The following is a 13,459-nucleotide window of genomic DNA, read 5'->3' on the forward strand; positions in this document are numbered from 1 at the left end:
TATTTTTATTTATTTATTTTTTTTGAGACGGAGTCTCACTCTGTCACCCAGGCTGGAGTGCAGTGGTGCGATCTCGGCTCACTGCAAGCTCCACCTCCCAGGTTCACGCCATTCTCCCGCTTCAGCCTCCCCATAGCTGGGACCACAGACACTCGCCACCACGCCCAGCTAATATTTTGTATTTTAGTTAGAGACAGGGTTTCACCGTGTTAGCCAGGATGGTCTGGATCTCCTGACCTCGTGATCCACCTGCCTCGGCCTCCCAAAGTGCTGGGATTATAGGCATGAGCCACCACACCTGGCCTTTTTTTTTTTTTTTTTTTTTTTTTTTTTTTTTTTTGGGATGTTTTTTTTTTTTTTTTTTTTTTTTTTTTTTGTCTGAGACAGGATTTCACTCTCTTGCCCAGGCTGGAGTGCAATGGCATGATCTCAGCTCACTGCAGCCTCGACCTTCCAAGCTCAAGTGATCCTCCCACCTCAGCCTCCAAGGTAGGTAGGACTACAGGCATGTGCCACCACGTCCAGCTGTGTTTTTGTGTTTTTTGTAGAGACTGGGTTTTGCCATGTTACCCAGGCTAGTCTCAAACTCCTGGGCTCAAGCGATCTGCCCACATCTGCCTTCCAAAGTGCTGGTATTACAGGCATGAGTGACCACGCTTGACCTTCCTTTACAAAAAAAAAAAGAAAAGAAAAAAATCCCGGTCCTCCTAGTGGGTATGAAGTAGTATCTCGCGGTGGTTTTGGTGCATTTCCCGAACGACTTCAATTCTGGACATCTCTTCAGATGCTTATTGGCCACATCTTTAGAGAAATGTCTGGCGAGAACTTGATTCTCTTTTTGTGTTATTTTTTGTATTGTGAAATTTTGCATGTGCCGTAAGTGCGGTTATGTGTATAGGGCTTGGTTTGTATATTTAGGTTCCTTCCCAATGCTTTATTCTGTTGTGGGTTTTTTCCTGCTTTTGCTTTGTCTTTCAGCTGCTTCTCCTTCTCCTGGGAAGCCAGTTGTCTGACTTGGGCCTTGAGATTTTTAATCTTCTGACTGTGGTAGTTCTTGCCCCCAAGCCTGGGGTATTGATCAGTTTGTCTGGCAGTACAGTATTTCTGGATTGATCCTGTACAATGTGCCAAGCTGTTGGGCTGGTCATTGTACATACACACATGGAAGTCCTCCTTTTTTTTTTTTTTTTTTTTTGAGACATGGTCTCACTCTGTCACCCAGACTGGAGTGCAGTGGCACAATCACAGCTCACTGCAGCCTCAACCTCCCAGGCTCAGATGATCCTCCCACCTCAGCCTCCAGAGTAGCTGGGACTACAGGTGCATGCCACCATGCCTGGCTAATTTTTGTATTTTTGATAGAGATGGGTCTTGCTGTGTTGCACAGGATGGTCTTGAACTCCTGGGTTCAAGCAGTCCCCAACCTTAGCCCCTAAAATGCTGGGATTACAGGCATGAGCCACCTTCTCTTTTGATATATGTCTTTTGTGATGTACACAGATTACATTTTATTTTTTAAAATTAGGTTAATGGGCATATAGGGGGAAAGAACGGTACTACACTGGAATTTAGGGGGATCTGCATCAGGTTTCAGTCCCCGATAGCTGTGTGGCCTCAAGGTTCACCCTTCTCCCTTCTGGAACTCGGTCTCCTGGTCTGTAAAATGTGGGGTAAGACTGAATGACTTCTCAGGCCCTTCTCAGACCTTGAAACTGGAGATTCACCATAGCTTTCCTTTACAAACCTGATTCTGAGCGTATTTCAAACCTTTTAGTTTGCACATATTACTTAAAGGAACTCTCTGTGTGAAAAAATATATATATATGTCTATACTCTTTTGTACTAGACTATAAACAGTTGAGTTGGGTCTAATGCTGCCTCTAAAAATGGTGCATTTGGCATTTTCTATAAATATTCAGAGCAGTTTGGCCAGGCACGGTGGCTCACACCTGTAATCCCAGCACTTTGGGAGGCCAAGGCGAGTGGATCACCTGAGGTCAGGAGTTCTAGACCATCCTGGTCAACATGGTGAAACCCCATCTCTACTAAAAATACAAAAAATTAGCTGGGCACAGTGGTGCGTGCCTGTAATTCCAGCTACCTGGGAGGCTGAAGCAGGTGAATCACTTGAACTCGGGAGGCGGAGGTTGCAGTGAGCTGAGAGTGCACCACTGCACTCCAGCCTGGACAACACAGCGAGACCCTATCTCCAAAATAAACAAACATGCAGAGAATGTTAAGAGTTGTAGTGAAGATTTGAGTTCCTAACACGCTGGGAATACGGTGGTGACTAAGGCAGCGTGGACCCTGCTCCCATGAAGCTTTGCTTGGGTAAAGGAGACATTCTCTGTCCAATGTGAATTGATAACAGAGACCCACAGGTGTTTTGGGAGCAGAGCAGAGAGAGAGTCTTTCTGTCAGGGGTGTCGGAACCACCAGCTGGAGAACGTAGCGTTTGAGCTGGGCCGACAAGGGCAGCATAGGGGAAAATTTAGGCCAACACGGTAGAATTGAGGAGTCAGTTATTACGCTAAAAGGGATTAGCCTTCCAGCTGGGGGCATGGGCCAGCGAAGGTTGCTGAGTAGGTTGCAGTGGTAGATCTTGTTTCTCGGCTCTCCCGTAGAGGAGACATTTACACATGGAGGGATTAACTTGAAGTTGAACAGGATATTAGGGACTGAGGCAGGCAGCATAGAAATAGGAAGATGTAAGATGGTGTGAACAAGGGGAAGACACCAGGGATGTCAATTGTCGAATTGAATTTTAGGTGCAAAAAAAAAGTTTTTTAAAAGTATTACATACCCAGGCATGCTAGATCATGCCTGTAATCCCAACACTTTGGGAGGCCAAGGTGGGAGGATTGCTTGAACCCAGGAGTTTGAGACCAGCCTGGGCAACATAGGGAGACCCCCATCTACAAAAAATGTAAGAATTAGCCAGGTGTGGTAGTATGTACCTGTAGACCCAGCTATGCAGGAGGCTGAGGCAGGAGAATTGCTTGAGCCCAGGAGGTTGAGGCTGCAGTGAGCCGAGATAGTGCCGCTGCACTCTAGCCTAGAAGACAGACCGAGACTCTGTCTCAAAAATAAATAAATAAATAAAGTATTGTGCTAGAGTAGAAAACTAGAACCAGCTCTGTCAGACTTGCCAAACTGACTTAGAGGTGCTGTACCTCAGTTTCTTCATATGCCACAAATTGCCCTCCATCTACACTAGGTAACCAATGAATTTGTTGCATGAGCTCCTGCTAATGCCAGCAATATTACTTTAAGAATGAGGTGGCACCAAAATGTACATGAGGTGAGTCTGCTCTGTTAATTTTCTTTATTTTTCTTGACTCCTGATTTTTTTTTTTTTAACCAAGTCTCGCTCTGTCACCCGGCTGGAGTGCAGTGGCGTGATCTTGGCGCACTGCAGCCTTCACCTCCTGGGCTCAAGCAGTTCTCCCACTTCAGCCTCTGGAGTATCTGGGACTACAGGCATGTGCCTCCATGCCTGGCTAATTTTTGCATTTAGTAGAGACAGGGTTTTGCCATGTTGGCCTCGAACTCCTGAGCTCAAGCAATCCCCTTACCTCAGCCTCCCAAAGTGCTGGGATTACAGATGTGAGCCACTGTGCCAGCCGCAATAGGCAGTTTTTCAGCCCTCCTATCCCCTCTCCATGGACCTTCCCACCTTTTGGAGTCTCCCGTGTCCATTATTTCACTCTGTGCATTTATGTTCCCACTTGTGAGACCCATCATTTAGTTCCCACTTGTGAGAACATGCAGCATTTGACTTTCAGAGTTAGACTTTCACTTAAGATAATGCCTTCAGTTCCATCCACGTTGCTGCAAAAGACATGATTGCATTCATTTTTATGGCTGAGTAGTCATCCGTGGTGTTTATATATCACGTTTTCTTTATCCTGTCATCTCTTGATGGACCGCTAGATTGATTCCGTGATGGTTACTGTGAACAGCGCTGCAGTGAAGGTGCAAGTGCGAACAGCATCGCGGTGAAGATGCAAGTGCGAACGGCGCCACGGTAGAGGTGCAAGTGCGAGCAGCGCCACGGTAGAGGTGCAAGTGCGAGCGGCGCCACGGTAGAGGTGCAAGTAAATGATTACTTTTGAAGTAATCATTTCTCTCCCTGTAGGTAGATAACCAGCAGTGAGATTGCTGGGTCCAGTGGTAGTTCTAGGTTTAGAAATCTCCATTTGTTTTCCATAGCTGACTCTACTATTTAGTCCCTGAGACATCTCCATCTGTCTTCCATAGCAGACGCTACCCTTGAGCTACTTAAAGGCATCCTGAATTCTCTGAGAGAGGTTCATAGGCATTCCTTGGACTTCTGAAAATAGTAACATGGAAACTGTTAGTTGGAGTCTTCTAGGTTTTTCAACAAACATTTGGTGGTCCCCATTGCTTAAAATGTGCTAAAACCCCTTGTTTCTCCCCGCCCTGTTAAAACTGGGAAATGCCTTTGTGCCCACAGACTTGGATTGACTTGAGGAATTTGCGAGCAGGTTCCCCGGAGGTGTAGGAAGAGCGGGAGGAGAAGCAGCCTCTAGCTCCTTCGCAGGGAGGAGGTTGTTACTCGCCTTACCTTACTGACATCATCCATCATCCGGCTCGCAAAGGGACTTTGGAAGATGAGGTTAAAAGTTTCATGCGTTGGATTCCCAGCAGGAGGTCTTGTGTGAGCTTGTTCCACCCTGTTGTAGATTTAAATCTGTTCAACTTGAGATAAGATATGTAAATCAGACCCCGGCTGCCAGTCTAACCAGGTGTTATAAATACCAGTGCTAAATGAACATGCTCTAAGCCAGTTTTCTTTTCACTGGGAGCATGGATGAAAAATTCAGCCAAGAATTTTGAGCTTCTTGGGGTGGGGGTGTTGGGAGGGCACTATAGAACCCTGTAAAACAATAAGGTGTAACAATTCCTTCCTAGCAAGAAGTACTACATTTATCTCATTAGTGTAGCACATGTTGGGTGCTCGGTAATATTTGCTAAGCAAATAAAGACAAAGCACACAAGCTTGTGTCACAAAAGAAGAATCACTTCAACTGGAATTTTCTTCTATCCATAAATAATTTGCTCAGGAATCCAGAAACGTAATAGACATGGCAACTGTCCATTTTCAAAATGAACTGAGTAAAATGTGCAGTGTCTCTCTTCACAAACATTTTTTTCAGTTTTCATTATTTTCCAAAACCTTGGAGATGGATACCAGTTTGCAAACATTGCGTCAGCTAGAACTGTTCCCCCCGCTAGACTTTGCTCTGGTTGACCTCCCCTCGCCTGCGTTCTGGGTCATTCCTTTTTGTTACTAGGACCCAATCAGACATCTGGTCAAGATTGTGTTCAGGTGAGATTTCACTTGAGGAGCATCTGGTTTTGGTATCTTCTTCAGCGATGGTGAACTGGCAGTAGGAAACGTTTTCCCTCAGGGCCTGTTAACCCAGCCTCTCTAGGTAAGGCGACCTGGTGAACTTGTTTGCTTTAAGTGTGGGCGAATCAATTACTTCCATGTGATGTGTGGCTGGGAGTAAATCACTGCTCCTATTAACACAGCTGAAACTATTCACAACAGAGACAGTTTGAAATCAACCTTGTTTCTGTTGTTCAGAAATAACTTTAAAAAAAAAAAAAAGAAAAACTAAGTGAAAGCATGATTAATCTTCCAGGAAGTAGAATTACTAGGCTTTTTAAATCTGTGTTTCAGGTTCTAAGTTCTTACGTAAGGCATTTCAGAAGTAAGGGAAATCCCAGTTCGGAGGAAAAGCAGAGTCATATGAAAAGGGTGCTAAACCGTGACCGCATCAACGTTTTCAAACTCCAAAACAAAACTGCCTACACTCCCAGGAGCCAGCTTCCACCTGGATCTTTCTTTGATCTTCAGTGCTGGGATACAGTCCTAGTTTACTTAGGGAGAAGTTTTGGAAGCATTCTTTTCTTTCCAAGGTTTTTTTTCTTGAAATTGAGAAGTAGCGCAGACTAAAGAGTAGTTGCTTCTTCATGTGCTTCGTATTTATTTTACTGCAGCCTCTGTATTTCTGTGGAGGCCCATTTTTAAGATTAATTTTGGTCATGGATTACACTCGTAGATGCATACACATTCATATTGACATGGATTACCTGTTAATATTGGGAGGTGTTACTGGGTTAGCGTGTGTAATGTGTATTGATGTCAGCTTTTGAATACATCGTTATTTATGAAGCTGGGTTGAGCATCCTTTCTACTGCTGTGTTTAAAGTCACTCCCCTCATCTGCCCCATTTCCCGATGTAAATGTACAGATTGGATGAGATTAATTTATCTTAAATTGGAAGGATTTGATCTATAAATATGGTGGAGGGGGAAGGATGATAACCACACCGATGTTAATCTGTTTGAAACTACTCAAGTATTTAAGCTTTTCTTTTAGGTCCAAGGTCTGTTTTTAGGGTACTCTATCTTTTTTTTTTTTTAATAAGATGGTTTTAGAGTTTTGTTTTGTTTTTGAGACAGGGTGTCACTCTGTCACCCAGGCTGGAGTGCAGTGGCTGGGTCTTTGCTTAGGGCATCCTCTACCTCCCGGGTTCAAGTGATTCTCCTGCCTCAGCCTCCTGAGTAGCTGGGATTACAGGCACACGCCACCATACCCGGCTAATTTTTGTATTTTTTCGTAGAGACAGGTTTCACCATGTTGGCCAGGCTGGTCTCAAACTCCTGACCTCAAGTGATCCGCCCACCTCAGCCTCCCAAAGTGCCTGGCTGGTTTTAGAGTTTTTAAATATGAGTTTTGGTTAAGTAATAAATAGTGAATAAGTCTGTATTTTGTGTGACAAGTATTATACAAAATGTTGTGGCTTTTCTTTTTTTTTTAAGTCTTTGCTGGGTACAGTGGCTCACACCTGTAGTCCCAACTCAGGAGGCTGAGGCAGGAGGATTGTTTGAGTCCAGGTGGTCCAGGCCAGCCTGGGTAACATAGTGAGACCCCCATCTCCAAAAAATATTTTTTTAATGAAAAAAGCTTTGCTGGCTGGGTGCGGTGGCTCATGCCTGTAATCCTAGCACTTTGGGAGGCCAAGATCAGGAATTTGAGACTAGCCTGGCCAACGTGGTGAAACCCCATCGCTACTCAAAATACAAAAATTAGCCAGGTGTGGTGGCTGGCGTCTATAATCCCAGTTATTCTGGAGGCTGAGGCAGGAGAATCGCTTGAACCCGGGAGGCGGAGGTTGTAGTGAGCCGAGATCATGCCATTGCACTCCAGCCTGGGTGACAAGAGTGAGACTCCATCTCAAAAAAAAAAAAAAATGCTTTGCCTACAAGGAGTGTATCATCTAATGGAGGAAAATAAGAATTATATACAGAAATCTTATGGGATCAATTGTACCCAAATGGGAAAAATGGCACACAGAGTGAACCAGCAGCGGGAATCAACAGCAGGCACGGGAGTCCAGCGGGGAGGCCAGTGATGAGGGAGTCACGAAGGCTTGACTGGGTTCGGTAGCACTTTTGAGCTAAGCTTTTGAAGCCTGGGAGGAGGGCAGCAGGGAGGCAGTGGGAAGGGGTTCCCAAGTGAGTAGCATTTTGTTTTTTTTTTTTGAGACAGAGTCTCGCTCTGTCTCCCAGGCTGGAGTGCGGTGGTGCGATCTCAGCTCACTGCAACCTCTGCTTCTCGGGTTCAAGCGATTCTCCTGCCTCAGGCTCCCAAGTAGCTGGGACTACAGGCACCCGCCACCATGCCCAGCTAATTTTTGTATTTTTAGTAGAGACGGGATTTCACCATGTTAGCCAGAATGATTTAGATCTCTTGACCTCATGACCCACCCATCTCGGCGTCCCAAAGTGCTGGAATTACAGGCGTGAGCCACCACGCCCGGCCATGAATAGCACTTTCGTAGGAGACCTGGTTCAAATTGTGGAAAGGAAGGTGGAAGAGACAAGGCTAGGCCAGATTCTAGAGAGATACTTTTTAAAGCCTCACCTTCTTACAGATCGGCTCCTTGGCGGTACAGATTAGGAGAATGAAAACTCAGCCACCTGGCAGGGCGCGGTGGCTCACGTCTGTAATCTCAGCACTTTGGGAGGCTGATGAGGCTGGTGGATCACCTGAGGCTGAGACCAGCCTGGCCAACCTGGTGAAACCCCATCTCTACTAAAAATACCAAACTTAGCTGGGCATGGTGGCGGGTGCCTGTAATCCCAGCTACTCAGGAAGCTGAGGCAGGAGAATCACTTGAACCCGGGTGGTGGAGGTTGCAGTGACCCGAGATCGCACCATTGCACTCCAGTCTAGGTGACAGAGCAAGATTTCTTCTCAAAAAAATATATAAATAACACTCGGCCACCTTGCCTAGCCTGTGGTATCAAGGGTAAACTGGGATTTTAGAAATGTTAGTTATCGAGGCTGGATGCCGTGGCTTACTCCTATAATCAATCCCAGCACTTTGTGAGGCCGAGGTGGGAGGATCACCTGAGGTCAGGAGTTCGAGACCAGCCTGGCCAACATGGTGAAACCCTGTCTCTACTAAAAACACAAAAATTAGCCAGGCATGGTGGTGGGCGCCTATAGTCTCAGCTACTTGGGAGGCTGAGGCAGGAGAATCGTTTGAACCCGGGAGGCAGAAGTTGCAGTGAGCTAAGATGGTACCACTGCACTCCAGCCTGGGCAACAGAGTGAGAATCTGTCTTAAAAAAAAAAAAAAGAAAGAAAGAAAAGAAAAGAAATGTTAGTTATTGAAATATCTGGCAGTTTACAGGTGAGTGTGATATGAGTGTTGGTTTCTTTTGACCTTGGAGGAAGAAAACGCTGTAGGAGCCCCTTTTCCTCTTACCTCTGCCTGAGGTCGGCTCTGTGCACTTGTGTTTGAATGTGCAGCTTTGGTGCGGCAGGGACAGGGATGACATGGACATTGGGCTTGGTGTGTGAACGTAGAGGAGGAACCAGGCCTGTGCTCAGAGCTCTCTGGTGTGTCACGATAACTGGGGTAAAATCCTATTTTTACGAAAGTAGTCTATACATTATTTTCAGAGTGAAAAGGAAATGGTTACTTTAAGAGTTTGTTTTTTAAAGCCCTACTTAAGTTGAATAATAGAAAATAGAATGTATGGACTCAGTTTCCTTTAATTTATGAATTGATTTTAAAAAACCATAGAAGAGTCTTGACATCATTCATTGCTTCCTCTTCTAGTACGTTTCTTATTATAAAACTCATTTTGTTAATACACAATTACATAAAAATAGGAAGTAACACAGAACCAGATAGAAACGATGAAAAAGCAGGACTCTCTTCTTCGTTTGAGTAAAGTCAAAGCAAAGTGCCTATCACATAAAAGACACTGATGCCTGTCCACATGGATGAGTGTTGTCAAGAGCCACTAGCATTAGGGCCAACAATGGCTGTTTTGTGTTTATTTTGTGTTTATTTTGTCTTTATTTTCACCCACCACTTACCCGTATGAAGAAGCCCACTCATGGTGATGAGCGGGGTGGTCCAGAAAGACTTCCCACTGTGACACGCTCTCATTCATGGTGCTCTTGAAGGTCAGGGAAAACACAGCTTTTTGAAAAGGGCTTCGCTGTTAAGTCACCATATAGGGATTTTTTAGGGATGTGGCTTTATTTATTTATTTATTTAGAGATGGAGTCTCGCTCTGTTGCCCAGGCTGCAGTGCAGTAGCACGATCTTGGCTCACTGTAACCTCTGCCTTCCGGGTTCAAGCGATTCTCCTGCCTCAGTCTCCCGAGTAGTTGGGATTATAGGCGTCCACCACTATGCCCGGCTAATTTTTTTTTTGTTTATTTTTTTGAGACAGAGTCTCACTCTGTTGGCCAGGCTGGTGTACAGTGGTGTGATCTCCGCTCACTGCAGCCTCCACCTTCCAGGTTCAAGTGATTCTCCCATCTCAGCTTCCCCAGTAGTTGGGATTACAGGCTCATACCACCATGTCTGGCTAAAATTTTTGTATTTTTGGTAGAGACGGGGTTTCACCATGTTAGCCAGGCTGGTCTCGAACTCCTGGCCTCAGGTGATCCTTCCACCTCGGCCTCCCAAAGTGCTGGGATTATAGGCGTGAGCCACCGCGCCTGGCCAGGATATAGCTTTAAAGACAATTTCTTGCCTAAGATATGTTTATTCTCTATTTTGGAACAAATCTTTACATAACTCATGGTGTGCACGCCAGCCCCTTCCTAGTGTGTAGATGTGCACTTCAACCCTGCTGTAGTGTGTAAGTGTGCCCACTGACCTCTGCCCTACTGCATATCCTGACACAGGAAGGGGGACGTCTTTTAGAAGCTCATTTCTACCTCTTTCCCAGCTCACCTGTGCTTGTCTTGACTGTATCTTAAAAGTGCTGGTTAATGGTGGGTGTCTAGACAAGGTAGGAGAGTCTATAAACCTATACCAAAGTCGTCCTCTCTTACACACGGTTTTGCTTTCCATGGTTTCAGTTACTTGCAGTCAACCGTGGTACAGAAATATTCGATGGAAAATTCCAGAAATAAATCCTTCATAAGTTTTAAATTGTGCACCATTCTGAGTAGTGGGATGAAATGTCGTTCTGATCCATCGCCTCCTGCATGCGAATCCTCCTTTGCCGGGCGTCCTCACCTGCCCGTCACTTACTTAGTAGCCACCTCAGTTCTCAGGTCAGCTCTCTGTGTCACAGTGCTTATGTTCAAGTCACTTTTATTGAGTAATGGCCCTGAAGCAGAAGAGGCATGATGCTGGCTGGCAATTTGTATATGCTGTAAAGAAGCTACCCAGTGCTTCCTTTAACTGAAAAGGGTGAGAGTTCTCAACTTAGAGAAGAAAAAAAAATCAAATGCTGAGGTCGCTAAGACCTACTGTAAGAACACATCATCTTCTATCAGTGATGCAGAAGGAAAAAGAAATTTATATTAGTTCTGCTGTCACACTTCATACTGTACAAGTTATGGCCACTGTGTGACAAGTGCTTAGTTACCTTTGTAGGTAGAAGACATGAACACAAACAAGCTCCGATTGCTGGCAGATGGGTTGGGATTGGTGCTGTCTGCAGTTTCAAGCATCCACTGTTGCTCTTGGAGCATACCCCCTCAGATAAAGGAGAACTGCAGCAATACAGGCGCATGGGGTTGAGTCTTCAGACCCAGCCTGGACCTGTTTTTGTGAAGTGTTTGCAATGGCAATGAGTTGGGACAGTTCTCTTAACATAGACAGTCTCTGTAACATAGACTCGCTAAGCAAGATTGGTTCTACGTGACTTGACTAAGGAGAATGCTTTTTCCATTCACGTTCAGAACTACCAGAGACAGTAATTACCTTGTGATTTGGTTGAAGCTGTCTGTAGGGAATCCAAGCCTTACACGACACGATTTCCTTCCCCCACATTTACTCGGTGCAAAACCTGATAGTGGAATGTGGGAAACTTCATGTTATTTGTTCCAGCTTATATTCTTCAGTAAAGTGCATCGGGTTAACCTTTCCCTGGTTAGTTTTGAGCTGCACTGTGGTGTTAGAAAAGGTTACTGCCTTCGGGGTTTTTCCTCTTCTGTTGCTACACCCTTGCCGTCTTTGGGCTTCCCTCCTGAATTGCCCTGGGGTTTCTAGGCGATCCCTGTCCTTTCTTCCCTCATTAAACCATAACTTATCTGCCTGTGTCATCTCCTGACATAGTGGGTCTTTCAAAGGCTCCAAGGTGCCAAAATGACCTGATAAATCATTTCTTTAGCCTCCAGGAAACCTTCCTTTTCTGTGTTGGTGGCAGCCAGACTCAGCTGCCTGAAGGACACACACGGGTGCCTCCGGTGAGTGAGGCGGGCAGGTGTCTGTTTTGGAACAATCAGGTCTTCCCCCCCCCCACACTCACCCCCCAACTCACCACTGGCGTGGGAGCCTGGATATGCGTGTGAAACACAGCGCTGGGTTTTAAATGTACATGAATAGAATTGTGCTAAGAATCTAACTCTGACTTTTCCTTGAGTGCTTTGAAGGTCTGTGCATGGCCTCATCCCGCTGATCTAACTGATGTGCAGGATTCCATAGTAAGCATTTACCACGTCTCTACTTATAGAAAGTTCATGGTAGGCGAAGAACCTGGACTGCCACCAACTCTTCTCAACAGCAAGCAACACTGTATACCCATCCCAGCAAGTGTTTCCATTTGTTCCTAGTAGAGAGCTCCCCTGGAGTGAAGGCTGAGCAGTGGGATGTGTGGCTCACAGGACACACTTAGTTTCTCTAAGTACTGCCCAGTTGCCCTACAGAACGGTTGTGTGAATTCACTCCCAGCAGGTTCACAAAGGTTGCCCCATGTTCTTGCTGACACTTGTTATTGTTTGTCTAATTTTTGCCGCTCCAGTAGGTATGAAAAAATGAATTGTAGTTTTCGCTTAAATTTTGCACTTTTTTTGTTCACTAGTGAGGTTGAACATCAGTCTGGTACTTCGTCATCATCTGGTTTTCTCTTTTGTACACTGTCTAATCATATTCCTTGTTCATTTTTTTTTCTGAGTTTCTTATTAATTTAGAAGATTTTCTTACATTCTAGCTATCAGTTCCTTATGCGTATTAGACATAGTACATATCTTCTACCAGCTGGCAGCTTTTCTCTTAATATTGTCTATGGCGTCCTTAATTTTTATGTAGACAGATGCATTGAAATTTTCATCTTATAACTTGTATTTTTTGAGTCCTAATGAATAGAAAGATTAATAGAGCAAAATAGGAAATTCAGAAATAGAACCAAAATCATATAAACATTTAGTACAAATAACATTAGTATTTCAAAATAGTGGTAAGAGATGGATCCTTCAGTACTTGGCACTGGAGCTGTCAGGTAACCTTGGCTTGAGGGCAGGGAACAGGTCTCTGCTCCACACATGACACTGACATAAATCCAAGGCAGATCAGATATTTAAATATGAAAATGAAACCATAAAATGCTAGTAGAAATTCGAGAGGTATGTTCTATATTCTTAGAATAGGAAAGGCCTAAATTTGCAAAACACGAGCTATAAACAAAAAGATTGATCAATTCAACTACATAAAAATAAATTCTTTAGGTTGTATTACAAATTAAAAAAAAAATACTTGCAATTTATATCAAATGATTTCTGTAGGATAGAAATAAAACTTTCCAGTCTGTTTCATTGCTCTGTCTATCCTAGTACCAGTGCCTTGTGTTTTACGTACTACTACTTTATATTAACTCCTTGACTGGGTGTGGTGGCTCACGCCTGTAATCCCAGCACTTTGAAAGGCCAAGGTGAGCGGATCATGAGGTCAGAAGTTCAAGACCAGCGTGGGCAACATGGCGAAACCCCATCTCTACTAAAAACACAAAAATTAGCTAGGTGTGGTGGGGGGCACCTGTAATCCCAGCTACTTGGGAGGCTGAGGCAGAAGAATCGCTTGAACCTGGGAGGCAGAGGTTGCAGTGAGCTGAGATCATGCCACTGCAGTCCAGCCTGGGCAACAGAGGGAGACTCTGTCTCAAA

General features: G+C 44.8%; 1 protein-coding gene across 2 annotated transcripts in view; it reads left to right on the forward strand.

The window, feature by feature from the left end:
• The window catches only part of PROSER2 (proline and serine rich 2), a 45,181-nt gene that overhangs the window by 3,792 nt on the left and 27,930 nt on the right, over positions 1 to 13,459 (forward strand). Inside the window, exon 1 of one of the 2 annotated variants that reach the window (XM_017886708.1) lies at positions 5,322 to 5,459. The exons of the other annotated variant lie outside the window; for it this stretch is intronic. The gene's annotated coding sequence lies outside the window, so the exon portion shown is untranslated. Of the gene's footprint in view, positions 1 to 5,321; positions 5,460 to 13,459 lie in introns of those variants that run through there. 2 annotated transcript variants of the gene reach the window in all.

The sequence above is a fragment of the Rhinopithecus bieti genome, unplaced genomic scaffold (assembly GCF_001698545.2).
Source record: "Rhinopithecus bieti isolate Rb0 unplaced genomic scaffold, ASM169854v2 scaffold_13900, whole genome shotgun sequence".
NCBI lineage: Eukaryota > Metazoa > Chordata > Mammalia > Primates > Cercopithecidae > Rhinopithecus > Rhinopithecus bieti.